The sequence below is a fragment of the Gavia stellata genome, chromosome 1 (genome assembly GCF_030936135.1).
Source record: "Gavia stellata isolate bGavSte3 chromosome 1, bGavSte3.hap2, whole genome shotgun sequence".
NCBI lineage: Eukaryota > Metazoa > Chordata > Aves > Gaviiformes > Gaviidae > Gavia > Gavia stellata.
Window position 1 is genome coordinate 31,089,689 of NC_082594.1, and position 18,244 is coordinate 31,107,932.

Below are 18,244 nucleotides of genomic sequence, written 5' to 3' on the forward strand. Positions count from 1 at the left end.
GATTATAAGCAGCTGAAGTCTTTCTAGTATCTAAAATAAATACCACACACATCTTTCTTTAAAGGGACCAATTTGGGAGTGGTCATTCCTACCTGGAAGACATAAAACTATGTTAGCAGGATGTGAGGTGTCTCAGCTTTCCAGGAATCCCATAATCCAGGATTCTACATGATTTAGCAGAAAGAGGGAAAACGAGGTAAATCTAGAATGACATTGGCTCCAGTCTAGGGTGCAAAAACAGGGCTAAATCTTGTTCTTAGTAAAGGTAAAAGGTTAATGGTAACCGCTGATTTAAAAAACCCTCACACCCAACAGCTCTGTCCCACTGAAATTTTACTCTCTTAGATGTAATTCTTGCATTAGTTAAGTGAGTTTGCTGTTCTGGTCAGATGAAAAGGTCTTCTGTAACAATACAAAGAACTGGAAAGAGAGTTCAGTCCTACACTCACCACATACAATTATGTTTATGCCTACATTAGAGGCGGTCACTTGAGTCCACCAACAAAGATTCTACCAACGTTGCAGTTCTGCAAACAAATGTTCAGATGTAGGTTTCTAAACTATGAAATAAATTTTGAACTAACACTTTATTACACAGTTTTGTTTCAAATCACGAGTGAAGAAAACAGTCCCTGAAGCTGACAATTCAGAAGGTGACATTTGGTAATGTGAAATCCTTCCGTGATGACACGAACTGTAGGGAACAAGCCCCAAGCAAATTACACACGACAAAAATGACATATAAGACCAAATTGAAAACATCTGATGTTACACACCTTACACTTTGCAGCATCTAAAGCAAACACTTGTCTTCAGCAGGGTGATTCACTGGCTGCCTCCGGAGGACAACTCTGTGCTTCTGCACATTTATCAGGGAGCCACCTCATACCAAATGACACAAATCATTAAGCACAGACAGTGTGTCCTCAAGTAGATATCTGGTTCAGGCCTGCTCTAGTTACTCTTCTGTCCAGTTTCAGTAGAGAACATCAAGTTTTCTGAGAGTAGATTCCTACTGTCAGGAAAAGAAGGTCTTCCTGTTCAGTTAATAGGTAGGCTAAATTCTGTGCTATGCTCAAGCAGATTAACCCCACAGCTTGCTCCTGTTTAGGAGTACGCTATGAACACCAGACTATGGAATAACCTGGTTCACCTCTGCTGAAGATGGGCCACTAGAAACTGGAATGCAACACACTAAGCGCCTGTCAATGCTAGATATGCTTAACTCCTTTAATCCAACAGCTTCTGAATGGAAAATACAGAGCTAGCCTTTAAAACGGGAACCAGAACCCAGGACTTCACCTAAATCATACAGGAATTCCCATTGCATCAATAAAGAAAGGCAGGTTGCTTTCTTGTATAGTTTTCCTCTAGAATCTTATGTTTTTTTGAGGTGAAGATGCCCATCTCCAGAAGATGACACGGAGAAAAGCCTAAACTCAGAATACCTAGCCTCATGGCTAGGGGACTCTGCTGGAATCGGGAGCTAAAGGTTCAGATCCTGTGGTACTTCGTAGAGCTAAAAACCTCAGATCTCTTTGATTCTGGGCGAGTGTTTTAACCGATTTCCTGCTGCTGATACTGTTTGCATTTGGGAAAAACTTAATACAGCCCGAGTAAACAAATAGCCTATCTTTCTTTTTGGAGAAAGAAAGGCAACATTTATATACCATCTCTATATTGTCTCTAGTCTAGCATGTCTTTGATGTCTAGCTTCTGCTGTCCCCTTGCAACATCATGTTTTATACAATTACAGACAAGTACAGAATGACACGGTCAAAACTGAAGCAGCAATGGATTCAATGCGCTTGCTAGGATTAGGTCATGATTCAATGGGTGACCTGGGCTGCAGCTGAGATTTCTGCAGCTAAAAGCTTCTGAAGTTAGAACTAAGGTGGAATCCAAACACCCCGAAAGTGACCCCTTGGAATGACAGTCCATCACAGAGACATACTTTTCTCTGTCTTTTCAACAGTAACAAGACAAGCCTATGAATGCCATCTACAATAGGGGATGCTCTGAAGACAGTGGAAATAAAAGTTTGACTGAAAAAATACTGACCTTGAAAATTCTTAATAACATTGCACCTGACATAATCTAAATGTTTAAGTATTTATCAAGACTTCTGATTCTGCTAATGACTCACAGCCAACACACAAGAATTTTCATGTTCACAAAGCTTTGCAGAAATTTGGTCCCAAATTAATTAACCCAAAATCAGGGTACACATAAAAAAGAACTGATGTTCTCAGTCAGACTTAGCAACATAGAAAGGCACCATCCTTACTACCAACATCTGCAGCCTCTTCTGTAGTGAAATGTTTCTACCATCGTGCAGATCACTAAACAGCTTCAACCATTTCCCACTGCAAACCTCACACTTCACTGTTGAAAGTGATTCAAAAGTATTTTTCAGGGTCTGGGTTAGCTAAAAAAAAAAAAAATGTTTAAAAAAATCATTACAGGCTAACTAATAAAGGCTTTTTAAAATTTTATCTCAATCTTTTAAACTTGTTTTAGCATTTGAAATTTAAAATTTGTTCTTTTTGGCGTTTTATTTGACAAAGGCTCCTTGATTCTTCACAATGTACTCTTTACAGATCCCTTCAACAAGGAATTATTTTCTCCAAATCTCAAGTTACCACACAGGGAAAGTATGTAAGCTCAAACATTAAGAGCATCTATGACAAAGATTGTTGTTGATACATATTTATTAACACTATTGAAAGCTTCTTATTATCAGAAAGAAAGTATCTGGTCAAGCAGCATGCAGGGACCAGACACAGAAATAAGCCTATGCCATTGCAGTGTTCTCTTCAAATTCAATTTGCTCTGTAACCAAATACGTTTTAGACAGTAACATAGCCACTGCTTTGGCAGCCAAAATGAACTCAGAGCCATAAAGGACTATGTAAGGAATCTACTTACAACAAGAGGCCAGGGATGAAACAACTAACTTCGCTAAGACATAAAAGTTGTCATTCCAAACCAGAAGAAAGGGAGAAAGACACATGCATACGGTGGAGCTCCTTACCATACATTACATATGGATCAATATATCCCTCTAGTAAGGAGCTGAGACAAGAAAATTGCTTAATAGCTGGAAAGTAAACGTGTCCTTTGTGCAGAAACCTTTTTATTGTTTCACTACTGTCTGGATGCAGGAGATCTAAATTTTCTATTGCTGGACTGTTAGGGCTCAAGGACTGAAAAAGACCTCATGAATCAAATCTATTCACCTGCAATTGCAGCTTCATTCCTCTCCCCTGTTATCATACATCAAGATCCATCATAAATGGATTCTACGTAAAAGCATCAAGACCAATCTTAAAACAGTCAGTTCTTTTACCCATACATTTCCCACTGGAGTGCTGTTCTAGAGCACCACTCTCCCATGCAGCCAGGAGGTTTCTTATAATTAGATAAAAGTTACTCACAGCCATTTTACATCCAACTGGACTTTAAACCAGCTCTGGCATTAACTATTAACTTTTTTCTTTTTTAAATTCCTGGTGCTTACTTACCTATTCCTAACAAAACTCATTTTTATCCAAACAAACCAAGCTCTTCTACTCTCCTTTTAAAAAACAGGCTACTCATTCTCCTGAATATCCTAATAGCTTTTTTCTACAACACCTGGAATCAGCTTCTTTTCATCTTTTGTAAACATGAATTATGAAATTACAGTTGAGGTCTCAGCAGAATCCTGTAAAATGCTACTAAACATCCAAAGCTGTACTAGCAACAACTGCCCTGATGCATTTTATGATCACAGTAGCCTTTACAGATACAAGATAAGTAATGTGAGTCAGTGTAATGTGAGTCAAATAGTTTGCCTGCTTCCTCCTCCTCTTTATCAAATTTCAAGTGAGGAGATTCCCATTTATAATTTATTAATCTTATGCATGACCTTGCATTGCATATAACTGCCCTTCACCCAGTTCAGGGGTACCATTCAAACAATGCTCCTTTAGACAGTTAATGCATGTTCTTGTTGATCTTTTACAACTTCTGGAATACAGATTTCCTATGCCATTGAGTTGTTTGGATGATCAGCTTCACTGAAGTGCCAAGTATTTCTAGAATACCTTGATAGCTGAAAGACACCTGAGGTGCATTGGTTACTGAGTGATTAAGAAGGGATATATTTACATTCTAGGCCAGCTATGTATCATGCTTTAGCATTCAATCCTTTCCTATTTCATCCACAATTTAAAACCTTTTAAAAAAAAATGAGTAAGGTTACATTGACTCTGCTGAAGCTCTTTAGAGATAGAGATCAAAAAACATTCTGTACTATGCTTTGAATTTTGCAGCACGGAGACAGGCAACATGCAGGTAATCTGGCGTCAAGACTCCACTGCGTACCTGCAATTCTTTACAGCTGCATTCTCTAGTCCTATTTACTTCCCACTGGCATTCATATCCCCCAATGGTATATCCCATATAGATACAACCTTACCTGATGTTCAGCCTCTTTTTCTATGTGGCATGTTCCCAGGCACTTCAGACCTCCGTCCAGCTTTCTGAAGCTGCACAGAAATGTTTACTTGCAAATGTACTACTTGTCCAGACCCAGCAGCACAACGCCACCATACAACAAGATGATCCAGCAACAGACATTTATGTGCTTCCAAAAAGAACCCCAAACCCAACACCCTTCTATTTAACTACTGTCACCAAGATGAGACTAGATTCTTTCCCATCAGAAATAATGGATCTGTTTTTCAGACGAGAGGACGAGGCTTGGTAACTGAAAAAAAAGAAAACCAAACCAAAAACCCAAACCACCACCACACTGAAATTCTATGAACATAATGCACAGTTGGAAGGCTATTATGGGCAAATCAGTGCTCTGGAGGGTATTTTAAAGACCTGTCAGAGGATGAACTGAGGAAACAACCTAGAGATAAACTGTGTGGGCATACGAATAAAATTCCTAGTCTAGTATGTGTCATATCTTTGCTGGAAAGGAATGCAAGGAAACCTGAGAGTGTACATAGCTGCAATTAAGAGAAAAGATAGGGTATTTCCAAGGTACATTTTCCTCCTTTTTATGCAATCATTCTTTGCGTAAGAATTAGAAGGGTGTAGTAAGCATAGAAACACACCTTTTAAAAATATTTTACTGAAAAGGCTACATACACATCATGTCAGTTTTACAACCTGTGTAGAAAAGCACTGTTCTAACACACATGGGCCAGAAGTCCACAGTAAAAAGTGATCAAACAGTCAACAATCAATCTCAAAACCTCATGCTTGCCAGTGGTCTTGCATTCATTTGAAGTAGAAGTGGGGGAAATGAGTGGAAATTAGGCACACGCTAGCCAGTCTTCTGCATCTCTGTTCAGCATTTGCTCATACTCAGTTTTATTTTTCAGCTCTCTTAGCAGTTGCTTTTTAAAACTCATTCATGCTGGAAGAACTTTAACTGGTTCCAGTTGCTCAGTCTGCCCTTGTAACTTCCTAAGTATTTTCACTCATTGATGCATTGCTTAGTCACCAGATGCTCCCCAAAACTGCACTGCCAATAGCGTCACACTAAATCAGCAGTAGTCACTCTGCTTTTGACACCTTACTATCCAAGTCAGAAAAAAAATTCTCTTTAAGAAGAAAAAAAAATAGTTTAGCTTCTCAAATTCTCAAACCCGTCTTGGGCTTTAGGCACTCCAAAGATCTGCCTGCAAGACAGCTTTATTTGTATGTACTATCTTTTGAAAAATGAGAGTAACAAGTCAGATGAGATTTCAGACTTAACTGAATTTAAAAGCTAGGTAAGATTAAACTTACTTTTTTATTTTTAAATTGAACAATTCTGTGCCTGATCACAAAATGAGAAACAAAATATATGGAAAGCGTAACAAAAAGAATAAATGCAAATGTAAGTATATTTCATATAATTTTCTAAATCTACCTGCTACTTGAGAGTTTTACTGAGATGACTCTTGGCTGCATAAACCGTAAGAGCTAACTCTGTCAAGAAAGTGGTGCCTTTCAGAGCCCAACCTCTTCAAGACTAAAGCAGCTGAGGGTGTAGCACAGTAGCACTTCACTTAAATGATGTCTTTCAAGATACTATCTTAAACACAACTTGCGGGAAAAACAGAGAAAAAGAGAAAGGCTGACAACTCTCGGTAGACGTGTCTTTCTCCTTCTGTCATCTTCAACTTTCATTTTGATTCTTAGAAGAGAAGGCTGCGGTATCATTTAGTTACAGCTCCTGGACCTAACAGTTCCTTCCCTGCCCTTGTCCTGAGAATTTGATTGTTTTCACCTGCTTTAGTTATTTGGTTTGGTGTTTTGGTTTGTTTTTGGAACTGGCTTGCTAAAGCCGTGTTTTACAAGTAGGGCTTTCCCTACTTTAGGACTTTGTTTCAGCCCATGGTCCTGTTGTGGTCTTATCCCTGTGGACCTGTTCAGCACAGTCCTTCTACTTTAAGTGACCTGTCCGTATTTCATAAGATTTTTTTAAGGTTGTTGCAATACTTCGTTACAAAGAGGTCATCATGAGGAATACTCACTATCCTACTCACAGTAACTTACCCACATCTTATTGAAGCTACAATTCCATATTAACTCCTTTTAAGAATTATTAATGAAGCAATAATACAGACTATTGGTTTGGCATTCATAGTTTGTATTGCAGTTCTCCCTTTGGTTGCCTTGGAAGGCACATCCATTCTACCTATGAATACAGCTGTCAAGATCATCCAAGGGAAACACAATATACACGGTATTTATGAAGATGGCCCATATGTAGAGCACCGAAGGGAAAGGATAAGTGAAACTGCTGGACAATGGGCTACTGGAAAGACAAACTGAGAACAGGCACAGGAGATAAAACATATGTTCACAAAATAGCTGATTAATCAAAAGGGAAGGAAGGTGACAGGCCAAGAGGTAACGGGCACAAACTTGGTCATAGGAAGCTCCATCTAAACATGAGGCGGAACTTCTTTACTTTGAGGGTGGTAGAGCACTGGAACAAGCTGCCCAGAGGGGTTGTGGAGTTTCCTTCTCTGGAGATATTCAAAACTTCTCTGGACACATTCCTGTACAATGCGCTCTAGGTGAACCTGCTCTGGCGGGGGTTTGGACTAGACGATCTCCAGAGGTCCCTTCCAACCCCTATCGTTCTGTGATTCTGTGTAGTCAGCTTCTCTAGCAGCTCTAATACCATTAACTTGAGAGCCATCTACAAGTTTTTGGGTGCTGTACATTCACTTGAAAAAAATTTGAGGCTCTTTGGATGGTGTCCTAGGGCACCTGCTCTAGACAACTGCATTTTCTGGAGAGCTCTTTGCAGTATGAGAAAGAGCTTTTCTTTGGCAGAAAGAAAACAACAGCACTGTGGATATCTGTATTTACTACCAGTGAATTTGGCCCTTCCAACTTTGTTTGAAACCCTGTGTAATTACACTGTTTCTTAATGGCTTTAAGTGGCTGAACTTGCATGCTTGTAATTGGTCTTTAACTCACGTTACACAGTAGCTGTTTGTATTTGTGCACAGCTAGGCTATATGTTTGTAATGACCTTGTTATCTTTCTCCTCTTCTTCCTTTCCCTCATTTGGATAATAAACTCCTTTAGATGTAAAACAGATTGCTGCATGTCTGCAGAGGAAGAAGGGGAAGGGAAGCTATATTACCATGATTTTAATGAAGTTGAAGAGTGTCATGATCATGTAAGTCATACAAGCTGACAAAACCTCAGTCGTTTAACAGTCAAAAAAAGACAACTGTAATAATTTACTATTAATAACACATGCACAGCCATATCTATCAAGACATGCACTGGTGATTCATCCATGAGAAAAAAGTAAAACTAAGAATAGAATAAAAAAATCTCTGGATTCAAAGTTGCAACATTCAGTTAGATATTACATTCTGGCAAGAAAAGTTTACCTGGACCCATGCAGACAACACAGTAGCCTTGCACAGGTGAAAATGAAGGAAAGAGAGACTAACCTCCTGGTCTCCTTCTGTTGCTACCAACTTTTAGCATTGAAAGAGAAAGCATGGAGGCAGAGCAATGTCAGGCCCTGTAAGCTGCTAGCGTGGCTGTGGCAGCCTGGGCGTGTGTGGGGAGCTTGCTCTGTCTTGAGGAACTCTGGAAAAATAGTGGCCAGGAGAGCTGCTCCACAGCCATGAAGGCTTAGGTTTCCTTATCAGTCTGTCTGCCACCCTTCACAACCACCACATGCCTGACAGTGGTCCACAAGATAAGGCAGCCATGACTACTTTTTGGAGTACAAATAGAACAAGAATAAAGCAATTAATTCAAAACTGTGTCTTCATTAACAGTAATTCTTTGATAGAAGCCTAATTACTTTCACAGCTACAGCTATACTTCAAGGATGTAGCAATACAACCTGAATCTCACAGGGTGGAACTATAAAGAAATTACCTGGCGATTCATCTACCAATCTGTAACATTTTCCAACAGATGACACACCAGCCTGTATTCATACTGTACACGTGGTGAAAGAGGTTTTAACAAAAGAAGTCCTTGATGCACAAAGTTCTAGCCTTTCCATTTTTATGAAACCCAGTGCAAAGCCAACTTAAAAACATAAAGTTTGAGTTTCTATAAAATAAAAGCATAATTTGTTTTTAAAGAATTAATCAGATAATGAAATTGAGACACTTCTTTCTCTACTTAGTAAGTTAGCAATCTTCATGAAACTTTATTATTTCAATCAACCAGACTGCATCCAATTAAGATACAGAAAATGCTATCAGCATAAGTTATTCTAAATGTTAGGATATAAAGTGAAAATACTAAGTAAAATCTTTTTCAGACTCTGCTGATCTTTGATTTAGTTCAAACTGCTAACTACTTACATTAGACAAACTTTCTACTTACATTAGTAACCAAGAAAAGATCCTGCATAATTTTTCCTCTCTTTTTCCCCAATAAAGCAAGTAGTACAGGGCTATTTCTTTCCCATCAACAGCATAGTCAGGGAAGAAAACAGATGAACTGACTGTAATGCCAGGGGACTATCATAATATTGTGAGACGCAGACCTGTCAAGTTTAACATGCTTCATACAAAACTGATCCAACTGATTCCAGACCCAGACAGCCCACAGTAGCACCTGAATCTCAGTGGTTTCAGTTAATACTTCACAGCTTTGTGGGCTAGACACGACTGCCTACAGCCATGGAAAGCAAGTTGTAGGGGCATTCTCCAGCTGCAACTTAGGGCTGTGACTCCGTTCCCAACATGCACCTCCAAGTACTGGTACCATCCTTGTAAAATGTAATATGTTAGTTGCTCATGGAAATTGATGAGTTCAAAGAGTTCAAATGCTTGAGGACAAAGATATTCACTGTGGGTACAACTGTGAAACAACACACTCAAATGAGATGTTTTCAGGATGTAGCCTTACTTATTTCAGCTTATAATAGCCAGGCTTTAGCTCCAGAATGGAGACATCTCATTTAGGCATCTAAAATTATGTGTCTGCATGCAAGTTAGGACTTTAAACTCCCATTATAGCAAGTGGAGATCTAGTCAGTACAGACAGTGGAGCCTGGAGAGCTATTCAGTGCAAACTGATGTCAGCTGAAAAGCAGTGACTACACTATAGCTAGTGACTAAAGCTTCACTAGTTATAATGGGAGATTAGATCCAAGGCCACATTTAGAAACACACATTTAGACACCTAAAATTAGATGTCTTCAGTATGCAGCTGAAGCACTGATATTTCAAACCAATGTCTCCAGAACCTTCCTATAGTTAGGCTGGGTTTGCAGTGTGGAGCTTGCAGTGTAGTGAAGAGAGGGAACAAAGGAAGAGATTAGAGAAGATGTAAGGGAAGAATAACTGGTCAGAATATACAGGAAAATGAGACATGAAAAGGAGAACCTGACTGAACACCTTATAATGAATATAGTAAATTATGAACTCATTTACATCTCTAAGTGTGTGAAGTAAGTCAAGATAGAATAAAAGTTAGAAAAATTTCTAATAGAAGAATAAGAAAATAACCAAGACATAAACATTATAGACATGTCTGTTTTGTCCATATAAAGAGATTAGATCTATTTAACACATTAAACAGAAATCAGTGATAGAAAAATTAAGTTTTCCCTAAAACACTCTACAACCAACATTGTGAAAGAGATCTGAATTAATGCATTTCCCTTTTAACCTGCTTTTTAATTTGCTGCTCCAGAAGGTGATAAAACAGGTCTAGTTTGCTTTTTAATAAAACTTTTGCCAAGTCCAGTTTATTCTGGGAACAGCATGTTTTAGAAATCTAGTATTTATAATCCTAACAAAATGGGCACAACAGTAATGTGAGCTGCTCTGGCAGAAAAGTAGCATGATCAAGTAAGCTTTTCCAGCAACAGCTTCTTGTAGCATCCCTGACTGCCTCTTTAAGGGCTGGAGGAGACTGGGACCACCAAGACCTGGTCAGTTATCAGACTTAACAGAGGAGAAGGTCAGGCAGTTCCCAGAGAAGGCTGAGGGAGCTCCATTACAAGGCTAATTTTCATGGCCACTCTCAGAGCAGAAAGATCCAGATCTAAACAAGAGACTTCTGGACTGCTACGTTTTATTCTGGTCAGGGGAATGACCATGTTTTGAACTACTTTGCAAGTTTTGTTCAGTTAGTAAAACAAATGCGAGAGATGGTTCTGAAAAGAGTGAAGACTGCCTCTGCCATGTTGCGAAAGGGACTATAGAATCAAGTAGATGTACCCAAGCTAGCTTTAACTCAGCACAGTACTAGCAGTAGTACTAGAAAAGCAGCAGCAGCAGGGCTTACAGGCAAGTTTTACCTGCCAGTAGTACTTGAATTATAGACTAGATTCCTCCTATGTGTCAAAGACAATACATGAGCATTCTACATGCGCTACAGCGAGGGCTTAAATCCATCATTATTTCTTTACCTTATCAGAAGGGTATTTGCCATATCTCCATCCAACTTTTATGCTAACCTACCTGTAAAAGGCAGAAGGGTAAGTCTGATGGGTAAGTCTGACAAAATTTGCAACACTCTGTTTATCACACTAAGCTATAAAAAAAGCAGCTACTACTTAGAATTATTCTGGAATGAGATAGTACCAAATCAAGCTGCTACAACCACGCTTCATGGCCACTTTCCCTCCTCATCATCTTGTTGCAACACAGAAGAGAATCAAGACTCCTCTGCAGTCATACTCCTGCATAACTAATAAATATCAATGTTCTTATTTTTAGTTTGACTCTAGGTATCTGGAAATACAAACATCTATAAAACAATTTCTAAGATGTGTATATTGAAGGTAATTTCCAAACAGAGATGCTTTAAAGTTAAGCTACTCCTGGACTCAGCTCTGAATCTCTACATGGACATCCTCAACTAAGAGTTCATAGAAACAGAATCACAGAATCACTAAGGTTGGAAAAGACCTGTAAGATCATCAAGTCCAACTATCAACCCAACACCACCATGCCCACTAAACCATGTCCCGCAATGCCATGTCCACACGTTCCGTTAAGTGGCTTTAAGTCACTATAGCTTGCCGTGACCTCATACTTTCAGTTGACTTGTCTCAATACCTTTTATGAAGGCCCTCTACTTCCGACATAGATCCTAAAATTATGTGTAGAAGAGGATGTTAATCGAAGCATCCATATCGAGTTTCAGCTTTGCATATCATGTTTAGTCTTCTACAGCACTCACACAGAAGGAATGGATAAGACAACTGAAATGATTTATCATTTAGGGTGCGGTTGGTTTTGGTTTTTTAGTTTTTAAATGATGTATAAAACCTTACATCTGTGTCTTCAGAAGGCTACAGTGGAGAAAAGCTGTAGAGCATCTTTAAAGATGAAAAGGAAAGCAAATAAACTTACACATGTCATCGTGTAACACTTCAGCATTTAGAAATGAGAAATAGGTAAATGGAAACAAATATGAAGAATTATTTTGTTCTTGGGTTATGGAAAGAAAAGATCACCCAGAGCAGTTTCCCTGGATGGCTCCAGTTCTTAATGGGAGCAGGAAAACTAGAGCCCTAAAAACTTTGTAATACACATCTGGGTTTACTTGTATGGGTTCATTATCCAGGCTCTTAAGCTACCTAGAAGCCTAGAGATGCTCAAGAACAGAATTCTTGTTAACTATGTTTTATTGGTTTCGCTAGTTGTTCCATTACTACAGACCTATGCATTTAAATAAATATTATTTTATTCCTAAACTCTGCCCAGTGCTAAGGTGGATACAGAGTAATTTAACAAACAAGATACGGTATTTCTAGAGGTGACGTGACCCTTAAAACCAATATATGGGATCACTACTGCAGTGCCACGTATCCTAGGACATTCTAAAATCACCACAGAATGACAGCACACACTTCCTCCACTTAACGTGGTGGGTTTAGTATCTGATAATAAGCTGTGGTCTGCTTGTGAAAGAAGCATCTTCCAATGACCATTAGCAACTAGAAGTCCCTTCTGAGGGGTTTGCGGCAACTTGTACAGAATTTGACCGGTCTTTAACCACCTCCAATATTAATAAATTAGTTTTAAATAAAACTCAACACCAAAGCACCAGTTGATACTGAGAACAAAATAAATCTAGGGTTCTTTTTGGTTCAAATGTACTTAAAGAACAGTTACATTTGGATTTTAAAATGTTCAGTTTGGTTGCTCTAAATAACTGAAAACAACCACAACCACATGAGACCTGGCAGCAGAAAACAGCAGATAATAGATTGAGAGAAGCCCTGCAGAGGTCTGGGGGATACTGGTGGGTGAAAAACTAGGCATGAGCTGGCAATGTGCACTCGCAGCCCAGAAAGCCAACTGTATCCCAGCTGCATCAAAAGAAGCATGGCCAGCAGGTTGAAGGAAGTGATTCTGCTTCTCTGCTGAACTCTGGTGAGATCCCACCTAGATTACTGCATCCAGCTCTGGGGTCCCCAATACAAGACAGACATGGACCTGTTGGAGTGTGTCCAGAGGAGGGCCACAAAAATGATCAAAGGGATGGAACACCTCTCCTACGAAGAAAGGCTGAGAGTTGGCATTGTTCAACCTGGAGAAGAGAAGGCTCCGGGGGACCTTATTGCAGCCTTTCAATATATAAAGGGGGCTTATAAGAAAGGCAGAGAGAGACTTTCTACCAGGGCCTGTAGTGACAGGAGAAGGGGCAATGGTTTTAAACTGAAAGAGGGTAGGTTTAGATTGGATGCAAGAAAGAAATTTTTTTATGACGAGGGTGGTGAAACACTGGAACAGGTTGCCCAGAGAGGTGGTAGATGCCCCATCACTGGAAGTATTCAAGGTCAGGTTGGACGGGGCTCTGAGCAACCTGATCTAGTTGAAGATGTCCCTGCTTACTGCAGGGAGGGTTGGACTATATGACATTTAAAGGTCCCTTCCAACCCAAACCATTCTACGATTCTAAAACAGTTTTTCACACAATATTCTGAGTAATGAGCAGATTTGGTGTTAGAAAGCTGAAGTTAATCTTAGAATTAACTAAAGTTTGCGTTTCACTACTGTAGTCTCAGAATTGACAAGATCTTCTTTTCCTCTCAACTTCCTTGAAAACACTTTTCAGAAGTATTTTATTCCTTATTTTAAAGAGAAAAAAATGAGGTTAAGATTGCTTAACTTTTATCCCAGAGACTAACCTTAATACTGATACTTCATTTCATTTCAAAGCATGAAGTATTTATGACTCATTCTAATTTACATAAATTTTCTTATTTTATTATGAAAATGGCAATTTTCCTTTGCAGAGACATATAGAACATGGTCTCTCTTATTATGTCAAGTAACATTTAATAGCCCTTAGCTGTTAACTTGGGACTGTTATAAAATGTGCTCAAGATGAGTCATCTTCATTCATTTATTCTGCAATAGGAAGAATTCATGAATGAGTGATCTGCAGTAATTCACTTCTACAAAGAGAGCCCATTCATACTTTTCAAACCTGGTTTTCTGAATCACTGTAATGTAGCTGATTATTTCACTTTAACAGAAGAGAATTTTGGCTTAAGGAAAGTTTGCACAGAAGTCTGAGTATGTGTGAGAAGAGTTTCATAGATTTAAAAGAGCTCTTCTGAAAATAAACATTTTTGTCTAACCCATGGATACACAGACAGATATCTTCCTATTATCTAGCAAGAAAAGCACAGTGTCTTTGGAAAGTAAGAGACTGACAAATGGTTTAAATTGAAGTTGCGTCAACATGGGGCAGAAGTCATCGCTATCAGACAAACCAGTAGGCAGCCAAAGAAAATATTTTATGAAATCAGAAAAATGGCCATTGGCACACAAATACAGCTTCAAATGAGCACTTCTAAGTCAAAATATGTATAATAGAAAAGATTAAAATCTTAGAAAACTAAGATCCAAGATTGCTAAATACAGAAATATAAAGCAACCATGCTTCTTATTCTAGAGAAATATAGAAATATAAGACACCAAGAATAAAATACACGGATTATTTTAAGTCATCAAAACTCTGCCAAAATAAAGGAATGGGATTCACCAAGTAGGAAAGGCCCCTTAATCACCACTGCTCTTTTGCCAACCTTAAGAGATTTCAAACCAGGAAATAATCTTAAGAGCCTTTTCACTCAATCTTAACTGCCATGGAAGAGGCCTGCATTAAGAAGCCAATTCTCACTTATCATAATTCCAGAACAGTTGAAGCTTTACAGATCATCTATGAGGGTTATACCAGCAAACAGATGGTAAGTCAGTACAGAGACCTGAGTATAAATCCAGCATTTTCTTCAGAAGCTTAGCTCATAGAAAAAGCACACTATGCTTCTCTATTAATTGGTGCTTTAAGTTTTCATTACTTCATTGATTCAAGGACAGCTCTAAAATAGTCACTTTATTCACACCTCTCCTTTCTCCTGGAAAGACACTGACTCTCGTTGTTTTCAGGTTGAGAAGTTTTACCCTATGTATAAAATATCCAAAGTAAGGATAGTCCTCTTTACCAATAAAATAACTATGACAAGAGCAGCACAAAGACTGATGGGGCATCTCAATATTTCCAACAGACAGGGATATGATATAAGAAAATACAATTAACATTACGGTTAGATTTATAAACAATTCACATTGACTTCAGCAGACATCGTACTCTCAAGGTGACTTGACCAGCAATAAAGCACAAGAGAGATCTAGAATTACCCAAGAAACAGCCAGTTACCAAATCACCCAGACTACTGTATCTGCATATCTCCACTTCTATTGGGCATTCATCCAGAAGTAGCTCGCTCCCTCTCAACTTCCATTCTTTCATTTTAGTATTATACCTACATAATTTCAATTTAAACGTATGCCCATGCAAATTGCATTGCAAGAACCTGAATTTAAAATTTTATTGTTTTCATCTTTGGTCAATGTGTAACATTCCAAATTCTTACTATACTTTGAAATGTCAAATTATTTATCTTTTTCCTTGGATATCTTTTAGTAAGGCTTTACTCCAAAGAGACAATATATTTGTTAGCCACCATTTTGCTAAGTATAAATTAGAATACAGGCTTAGAAAAATAGTACTTGAAAATTTTCTGTTCCTTAAAAAAACCTGTACTATGTTCAACATTGAACTGAAGTCGTTATTTGTAGAATATTGAACATCCCACAAAATATGAAGTAAATTAAGTTCTCAGAATCAGTTCATTCTAGAAAGCAAACATCAGAAACGAAGAGATATTTGTTTGGTGGTCACTTACCATCCCATCACAAATAAGTAAGTGTTGTGAATTATACATGTAAGCTTTACAAGCCTCATTTTGAAAGGGACAAGAGAACGCTTAGTGCGTTTCATGAATAAATTCTTTGCTTGTACTAATGCTTTTCCTCCAGGTGGATTCCGAGTGTGATACAACACAAAAACATATTAATTGTAATATGCAATATATTTGTTGTACATAATTACGATTTTTCTGTGCGCAATACGTGCTGTGGTTTTGCAAAATGGCATACGGATACACATTTTTAACGTATGTAATACTACCTCTTTTTACATATTACTTCACAGAAAAAGCTGAACATCCATTCTTCGCAGAGATTTTTAAGTCAATACAGTCAGAAAATAGTGTAAAGATGGGTAAATATTTACATGAAAAACCGAGATTGGAAAAAAGTATTAAGAAGCATTATAATGACTAAATTAACTTCCCACTGATTGCATCTCTACTAAATTTCAGCTATCTTTGCTTTCTTCATGCCTTTTTAAAAATAAGCATCTCTGCACGTTTATAAGGTTTCCTTGAACCATACTCATTATGTATTTCCGCATCTTTAACTTTGATTTGACCTAATCACTGAGGGCATACAGTGAAGAAAAGAACAGGGAACTGATGTGAGCTTGCTTTCTTTAGAGTCAATGCAATAGTCTCCTGTGGCCGTAACCCATTTTGCAGACTCGTCATCCATTTTGTAGCCAAGTCAAGGGCAAACTATGTGTGAGAAGTTGTGGCAGAGCAAAAAGGACCACCAATACCAAATTTCTTTCTATAGTGTACACCATCTGAAATCCTTCACTTTATACAAATCTCTACACAGAAATCAGGAAAGCAGACATTCCTTGTTAGCTGCAATACGTAGAATGAAAAAGTTACAGCATCAATGACTAAGGGAATTTCTTCCTTAAGCCAGACAGACCCAACAAACCAAAAGGTAGAAAGATCCATCAGCATAGCACTCATAAAACACAGAACTGTCTCAGGAGTGGCAAGAATAGACCAGAAAAGCAACATTCATAAGATCACGTGCAACTCAGATTCTGTTCTAAGATTAGTGAATGCACAGATAGGAAAAACTTCTATGTCCTCTGTTTTACTACCAACTATAAGCTGTATTTTCATCTCCTGGAAGGGGGAAGGGCAAGGAGAATGTCTATATGACAGGAGGTTTGCAAAAGCTGTGGAACTGATTTGGGATGTAGGTTCCTAGATTGCCAGTGCCACTTCTCAGGAAAGTTGTAAAGACCATACCTGAGCTTACACTTAGGAACAATTGTCTAATAACTGCTCACGCTCACTTTCATATTTAAAGCATGAAGAAATCAGCAGCCGAATCAAATCACAATAGTGAGCTGCCTACTCAGAAAGCAAGAGGGACCAGGCAAGGATTAAAGCTGTACCATGAAAGGACAGAACCATATCTATAAAGACATGATCTCAATATTTTTCCAGTTCATCACACACACTTCCTGCTTTCAAGATTATCATGCAAGGAAAGCATCAATTCATTCCCCCCCCCACCATGCCCATCTGATAAATCAAAATTAAAACCAAAAATGCAATGCATGCCACTCTCCTCCTTTCGTGCAATAGGAGCATCATCTTATCTGTTCTTTAACTTAAATTGCAAGACAAAATTCACTACGTTCCCCTCAGATACTGCCCAGTAGTTACTACACACCTATGTTTCAAATAAGCCCTACAGAAATGTGAGCTGCAACACTGATCCATTTGTGGCTCAAAGAAAGCAACAATACTATGCAACCAGCACAAAGTTTTGAAAAATGGTGCTAATGGACATGTAAACTTTAACAATTGTTGATAGAAACTTGATTACAAATGAAGGTCTCCTTTCAATCAGTTATTTTGTAGCCAAAGGACCTGCCTATGACACTGGAAACCAGACTTTTCATCTCTTCTCAGACTGTGGGCGGGGGGGGGGGGGGGGGGGGGGGGGGAGGAGCGGGGAAAGGAGCTGGAAAATACTTGCTTCAACTTCCCAGAACAGTATGTGTTGAAGCTGGGCCAACATCCAAAAAAAAAAAAAAAAAGGTAGGATTCATTGGCCCAGCAGATAACAAGGAAAAAAAAGAGACCCCATAGCTGAATCTGTGGACACTCTCTCTGAATACCACTTTACTGTGTTATGAACATCAGCAATATCTTGACTGCTCATTTCTTGCTGCCGTAGATAGGCTTAACTGGTAGCTATTCAGAATAGAAAACAACGTCCAAACTGACCATTGCATATGGGGATGCTATGCCTAGATGAAGCATTTGTATTTTCAAGCTGCACTTGCTAGAACTCAGAAAGGACGCAATTTGGCCCCTAGAGATAACGAAAAACTAGTAGTGGGATAACAGACAGCTAGTGTTGGGATGGGCAAAAAATGCCACATGATAGCAAAGTATAAAAAAAGTAAACTCAAACCAAATTAACAACTGTCGCTTTTAATTTGAGGTCTGTGTAATAAATGAGGTTAGTCAAAAGTTACTACACCAGCACTTCCCTGTTTGCTTTGCAAA

The 18,244-nt window shown here is 38.5% G+C and overlaps 1 protein-coding gene across 1 annotated transcript in view; it reads right to left on the reverse strand.

Annotated features, from left to right (window-relative positions):
• FNDC3A (fibronectin type III domain containing 3A) overlaps positions 1-18,244 on the reverse strand; it is a 107,341-nt gene that overhangs the window by 65,077 nt on the left and 24,020 nt on the right. The window lies entirely within an intron of this gene.